This window comes from Pteropus alecto, unplaced genomic scaffold, assembly GCF_000325575.1.
Source record: "Pteropus alecto unplaced genomic scaffold, ASM32557v1 scaffold224, whole genome shotgun sequence".
Lineage (NCBI taxonomy): Eukaryota > Metazoa > Chordata > Mammalia > Chiroptera > Pteropodidae > Pteropus > Pteropus alecto.
The window spans coordinates 3,862,567-3,870,273 of NW_006436289.1; the positions used below are offsets into that span (position 1 = coordinate 3,862,567).

Genomic DNA, 7,707 nt, shown 5'->3' on the forward strand with positions numbered 1-7,707 from the left:
ACTTCAGAATCGACTGGGGAGCTTTTATAAACCACAGAGGGATCCAAAGCCCAGATACTTCTATCCAGCAGATCCAAGGTGTGTTCCCAGCCCAAGTAGGTGTTTAAAGTTGCACAGGTGATCCTGACACTGACTTAGATGGAGAACTAGTTCCCAAGGAAGTGTCACACCCTGCCCTCACCGTCAGTCCAACCTCCCCCACTCAGCTCCAAATGGTGAAATGAGAAATACCTACACTCCCTCTGATAAGCAATTGAGAAAACATGGAGATTCTGCTTAAAATGCAAGCAAACTGTGGAGGCCAAAGGAAGGCATTCTGAACACCAGGTTGGTTAAATCCTGGGTCAAGGGCACAGGTAAGGTGGTTGAATTTCCACCTCTGTCAGCCTTTCTAGAGTAAACAGATACACATCTGGAGGCAGAGGAATTGGACCGAATGACCATTAGATCTTTGGCTACTGTAATCTTAAAAGTATTTCCGTATTTTATAGATGAGAAAAATGAAGGCCAGAAAAGTCTGTGAGTCTCTGAAGGGTAGTGTTGAAACTGCCTAGAGCCCAGGTGTCAAGATGCACTCTAAGTATGCACTCGCTCTAGAACACTTTGCTTCTGCTTCCTCTAGGTTGTGTAAACTGGACAGTGGGAAGATAAATCAAGAGCAAAAGAAAATCCAGGATTCGTGTTCATACACTGGATATGAGGGGCACGGTGGGACCCCTGAGGAGATGTCTGGTTCTGAGAGTATAAGATGCTGCAGGAGCTTGTCATCTAGTCGGAGAGATTCTTACAAAATGGTAAAGCCATTTATTAAGTAAGCAAGGTAAGGAGAGCATAGGGGTCATGGAAGGAAGGGCCTTATGAGAGCACGCTTCCTAGAAAGGGACTCAAAGCCATAAGGACTTACTGTTAATTGTGAGTTGCTCCCTAGCTCTGTGCTAAAGGCTTTAGGAAAACCAAGGAAGGTCAAAGATGTTGTGTCTGCCCACAGGGAGCTTTCAGTCAAATTGAAGAAGCGACATGCACAAGAAAGGCCTGGAGGTTCCAAAGAAAGCAGGTGGCTGAGTCCCAGCCGCGGGCCCAGACACTCAGGTGCTGCGGCCTCCTAGTGAGCCCTCGCTTCCTCCAGATTCTGATAAGTAGGAAGAGTTTGACAAAGTTGGACAAGGCTCCTCACGACAAAGGGGGGTCACTGGAGATTCCAAGCAAAAAGGTCATGGTCAGGGAGTGTTGAGGTACTTCTAGACATAGGCTCCCGAGCTGGCCTCTCCATGCCACTGGCGCCTTGGGCCGAGCCAATGGCCTCAATGACCCCAGCTCTCCCTGTCCCAACTGAAGGTGGTAGGAACACACTGCAGGCTCAGAGCCCTGTTAATCCAGCAAGGGCTGAGATGAAGAGCTACCTGGTGTGGATATAATACTGTACATAAATACACTTTACAATCACAGAGAAGCCTTGCTACTCAGAGGAGACCATGGAATATTTTATGGTGATGCAGATCAAGTGAAAAGAAGGAGAATAAATAAAGAGGAAGATAATTATTTGATGGAGTTCTCTTAGGATATGCCACAGCAGGAAATACTTACAAAGAATACATATTACTAGAGAGATAGAGCTTTTCAAGCATCAAACTAACCTATAAATTGTCAGAAGCGGGAATGGTAAGAAAGGAATGAGAGACACGTGGGTACCCATTATACCATCAGCACTAGGGTTCACATTCCACCTTGCTGGCAGCGGCTCTGTGCACCAGCTACAGCACAATCCTGCAGAAGGGAGACGCCACCTAATAAATGTCTCTGCAAAATTACGGCTGTACTGCTACAGTAAAAAGATGGCGCCATTTATCTCCGCACCATCTGCCCAGGCTCATTTGTTGCTCCAGAGGCAGCCCACATGCACCCAGCGAGTTTGCAACTCTCCAAGACTTGGAGTGTTTACTTCACAAGGATGCTAATTCTTTTTTCTGGCTCTGGGTGGTCAGCAGGAGAGAAGCTGAAAGAGGCCCTGTACCTAGACCTGCTGATTGCATGAGCCGCCCTCTGCAACGTCAGACCTGGACCTCTGGGTAAAGACCAGGAGCCCGGAATCCTTCGCATGCAGGTGAAAAGGCAGAAAGGGCATCATTCATTATTCGTTCATCCATCATTCATTCATTCATTCCTTCATCTATTCCGCACACAATATGGAGCAGCTGCTATGTGCCAGGCACCGCGATGTACATTAGGGATCTCTCCATAGCTTGCTCCCACTTCCTGCAGGTTGTTATTCAAATGTCATTTTCTCAGAGAGGCCTTCCCTGCCCCCCACCCCCCATCTAAAATTGCAACAAACTCCTCTTGTAGCAAATGCCGTCCTGCTTCGCCAATATCCTCTCAGATTCCTTTGCCGTTTTTGTGTTCACAGCCTCCTGGTGTGTGGTCACTCCCAACAGCCAACCTCTGTGTCTCTTTTTAGGAGGACTGCCTTCAAGCTGCTGGAACCTGCTTTGCTGGAGGTGAGAAAGTATAACCTGACTCCTACCCCACTGCAGGTATACTCCTTAACCAATGGTTGATGGATACAAACTTATACATGCTCTATCTCCCTGGCCCCCAAAGGCTAGAACATTGTGATGTGTTTGGTACTGTTGAAACATAATATACTGAGGAGTGGGTAAGTAGTTTATAAAACTACAAATATATAACTGCAGCATTGCCCAGGGTCTGTGGGCTTCTAAAGGGTTGATTGAGCTCATCCCAATGACAGGTGAAAAGATGGCATTGCTGGAAGCTGGAGGCTGAAACGAACAAGGTACAGGTGTGGCGGGATGGAGCCACAGTCTCTGTGTGGACCCCAGTCCATTTTCCCATGCTGCAGGAAGACACAAACTGCTCCGGGATCTCTTGTTGTCTCTGCGTAGCCAACACTAAATCCATAAAGGTACTGAGAAGGCTTGAGATGCCTCTCTTCTTTCTTCCATAGGCTCCTCTGCTGACACTGAAATGGCAACCTCTCTTTTCTCCCTCTGCTCTCCCCTACTCTCTGCTCCACACCCAGCCCAGGAACCTCAACTTTCCATGAAAACACCCACCTTCACTGCCTTTAGCAGAAAGAAGCACTGTTCTTTCTGTTATGTGAAGAAGCCCCTCTTAGACTGTGCTGTGGGACTCGGTTAAACTAGTTATGCCACTGGCGGGGAGTTGACACTGAAGAAACAGGCACCAGAACATGACGAAGATGGGTTGGGCTTTTATCAGGAGGTGATGCAGACACAGCGATGGCGTTAACCTGGAGCCAGACCTGACGGTTGCTGCATGTGGAAAATGAACCAGCTGGAGATGGATGTCTGGTGAGGTGGCTTGGGGGCAACCCAGACGACTGCGGTGGGGTAATGATGGTGCAACCCAGAAATCTCAGAAGTAGTGCTGGGGAGAGGGAAGAGCTTATGGATATAAAAGAAGTTTAATGAACAGAATTTGGTGACTGATTATAAATACCAAATCACTATGGGGAGGAGAAACTTGGGAGGAGAGCAGATTTTCGTGGGAAGGAGACAGACACTGAGAAAGGGAAGAGGACAGAGAGGAGGGGCAAGGAGACATTAGAAGGATTATAGAAGGACATTGAGAATGACGAGACCGAAAGATGGAAAAGAAGCAGTCGGGGGTCATTGAAACTCCTAGTGAGACGTCCTTCTTTTTTTAATGTTCTTATTTTGAACTAATTTTAGACTTACAGAAAAGTCGAGAAAACAGTACAGAGAATTCCCACATATCACTCACCCAGCTCCCTCCTAACGTTAACATTTTACATACCCACAGCCTAGTTATCAAAGACCGTACATTAACATTGGCGCAACGCAACACTAACTACACTACAAACAATTCAAATCTCACCAGTTTCCTAGGGAGATCTGGAGAGGGAGAAGCATAAACCCACAGAACGGGAGAGCGAGAGTGGGGTTACTCAAAGTGCCCAAGTCCCTCTTCCCAGAGAGAGTTTAGGGAGTTGTCCCGTCAGAGCCTGATGACATAGACAATTTTAGGCACATATATTAGGTGTCATAGAGTAAGTGCTTCGTAAGTGGCTATTTAATAAATGAATGGATTTAATGCTCCAGGCACAGAGCCAAAGTCATTACAATGAGTGTCGCATACAACCAACCCCAGTCCTCTGTCCATTCTAAGCTAGCACAGTGTCTAGGATCTGCGGCTTATAGCATTAGACATTTTCAAGAGGCTTAAGGCCAAGGGCTTTTTCTAATGTCAGGTTCTAATGTCAGGAACCTCCAGGGAGAGGTTCCTCTATTAATACCCTTCACTGAGCCTTTCTCCTTAAATGCCTTTCTTAGGCACAGTCATGGCGGCCTGGGGCTCAATCCAGCTCCCTTTGAATTTATAATTTAGGGGCTTAGGGGAAGTTTATTGCTGTCATGTAGGAAGGAAAGGAGGCTTTTTTACCCATCACTGAGGTCTTGAGCAAACTTGTCTCCAAAATTTGGGAGCCAGGCAGCCTAGGGATGGTGGACTGTCAATTACTGGAGGGCTCATTAGTTTCTCCTCTCCTGGGCTCATCAGGCATAGAGGGAAGCCAGCCCCAGCAGAAAGCAGGTGTGTGAAATAGAAACTCATCTGGGGCTCACAATACCCTCCACTTAGGCCAACTCCAAATGCCCATAAAATAGCCCCGTGGCTCAGCCAGCTTGCTTCCATAACAATGACACATTCAAAGTTTTCTTTAACAAGGCCCATTCTGCAGCTCTTTGTTGCATCAAAGGGGACAAATCTGCCATTTTGTCCTGTCTTGATGCCCTTATTTTTACCCCTTGTGACTGGGAAGACGTTAGAGTCTCTCGAAGGCCAACTGCAGCCCTTAGTGGGTGGTGCCAGAGGAAAGGGAATGTAAAACTTGGATTAGCAGCTGACAGCAGTCACGTGTCCCCAGCACCAAAGGACCAATGATTCCAGGCCAGTACAGAGTGTCATTGTTGGAATTCTAGTCCATTCTATTGTCTAGTCAGGATAGACTTTTGTTCTTCCCTTTTTATTTTCTCTTTCTTCCTTATTTTGTGGGCGTGTGTGTGTGAGTGCACAGGACTAGAGAAGGAAAGGGACTGGGAACACTAATTAGTTTAGAGATATTTAGATAAACTTAAAGTTATATCTCACATACCTCCACACACTACGCGTGTGCCCTATACAATACCCTCTCAGCCCTTGAAGACCTTCGCATGGTTCCCCGTATATAGATATTCTGGTCTTTTTCCCAGCCTGGCGGAGAGATGTGTAGGAATAACAAACGAGAGAATTAAGGACCTGAAACAACTTTTTTTTTTTTTTAGATTTTTCACGTTTCTGTACTTGACTCAACGCCCCAAATAATCACATTTTGATCAACTTGTCTCTTTTTCCCTGATAGCAAAGATAAGATCCAGCTTATATAGAAACAGACAGAATTCAGTTTAGCCACAATGCTCAGTACACTGCTTGACACGTAATAGGTGCTCAAAAAAATATGTTAACTGGGTGAATGAACAAGTGGTAGATAGAGGGGAAACCTTAACAGCTGGATAATACTGTGGAAAGAGCATTGGAACTAGAGAGAACTAGGTTCACACTCTGAACCTGCTCCTTCCCGTGTGCCCCTGGGAAAGTTACTTGACCTTCTCAGCCTCAGTTTTTCTCACTGATGAAAGCAAAGATGAACATGAACAGCGCTGCTGTTATTGCTATGGTGAAAAGAAAATAGATGATACATGTACTACATAATGTACATCGCTGCAGAGCCTGCCTGACATGAGCTAGAAAATACATAGTAGCTACTTTTGTGATCGTTTTTAGGAGTTGGGAACACTCCCGCTCAGGAGGTATGGAGAATGTTGGAGAAGAATGGATTCTTATCTCCTAGTATTATTCGCACACAGTCATGTCCAGAGGCAAAAGGTGAAGACTGAAGGCCTGAGCCTGCCTCCGGAAGGGAATGGAAGATCCGTATTTCCATTCCCTATGGGATATGCTTGTTTTTTTACCGCCTCTCTGGTGCTTTGTGAGATGCAGTCTGGTTTCAGAACCCCTTGCAGCTGGGGCCAAATGAGAGGCACCCGCCTCCATGAAGTGCGAGCGAGGGCTCACATGCCATGTCTACCTGGATCCTCAGCCCTTCAGTGCAGCAGCACTTGTGGGTCACCTTCTGTGGAACAAGGTGTGGTGCCAGGCACTTGCACATACTGTAATTTCATTTAACACAACCACTCTGCAAAACAGATGTTTTCTCTCCGTTTTCTGGATGAGAACAGTGAGTCTCTGACAAGGGAATTGACTTCAGACAGTGGTTGGAGCTTTAGTGTGCACCAGGATCACCTACGGGACTTGGTAAAACACAGACTGCTGGTCTTCTGCTTGAGTTTCTGATTCTGCAGGTCTGTGATGGGGCCTGATAACTAGCATATCCACAAATTCCTAGGTAATGTGGATGCTGCTGCTCAGGGCCCAGACTTTGAGGACTGCTGACTTTTGAAGTCATGGCTAGGAAGTGGCAAGTCAGGGATTGAAACCCAAGGCTTATGATCCCAAATCTAGAGTCCTTTGCCATCTACCTTGGCTCCCTTCTGCAGAGTGCCTGGGTAGGATCTCTATCAACGCCCTGAAATCTTGCCACCTGGGGGTTGGGTAGACGGGCTGGGGCCACTTTAAATCTACAGGGCCCCTGAGAAATGGGCTAAAGCAAAAGCAAGCACTGAGTGCTCTGGGCTCCAGCGCAATGGGAGACGGTCCGGGATGGAGGCCCCTAGAACTTTATTTACAGGGTGTTTTATGGGCAAGTTGTCGTGCCAGCATTAGGGCCCGGTGAGGAGCTCAGCCCTGCCAGAATCAACAGCAGCCTGAGCAGGCAGGAAGGTTCAGCCCATGGGGGCCACCACTGCAGGGCAGTTTTAAATTGCTACTGTATTTAATTTTTAATCAAGCTACTTCATTGGTTGAGGGAATAGGAGAAGGGGGAGGTAGGCGAGCTATAGAATGAGCTGCGAGAAGTTGTATTTTTCTCCATTTGGGGCTCATTGGGGATTCTGTACGGAGAGGTCCCGCGGGGCTCACTGCTGATGTTTATGTCAACTCCTGTGCTTGATATGTTCGAGGTTCGTGCTTCCTGGTTAGTAGGACCCAGGAGGCTGGGGAACCCAGCTGCTCCCGGCACACATTTCGCCATTCCTGCAGGCAGGGACTGACTTTGACCTTTGTGGGTCCCGAAATAGAAGCCAGAACTAGCATGAAGCACCATAAAACTTCTTGGCAGCCACACGCTGTCACCCAGCTCTTCAGGCCTCAGACTAGCCGAGGATATACAAAAGGACTTCCTGGAGGCAGAGGGGTGGCCACTGAGGTCTTTCCAGGGCACCGCTATCCGGAAATCCCAAGGATTTTGTTTCTCCTTGAACTTCACAGCCCAGAGGTAAAGGCAGGCATCATTGCCACTGAGATAGGGGCATATTCCAAACAAGCATCCTTCTTTGCCTGTTTTTTTTTTTTTCTTTTTTTAAGGCAAGGTAACCCTTGATTGACCTCACAGATTGCAAGGACCTTGTCAGCTTACAATCCCTTATTTTTTTTATTTTTCACGCCTACAGCACTTGGTCTTCCTAGGTGGTCTCCCATCCAAGTACTAACCAGGCCCGACCCTGCTTAGCTTCCGAGATCAGACGGGATCGGGCTTGTTCAGGGTGGCATGGC

At 47.3% G+C, this 7,707-nt stretch overlaps 1 pseudogene; it reads right to left on the reverse strand.

Moving 5' to 3' along the window:
• Positions 1-7,595: 7,595 nt before the first annotated feature.
• Positions 7,596-7,707, reverse strand: LOC112480463 (annotated as a pseudogene).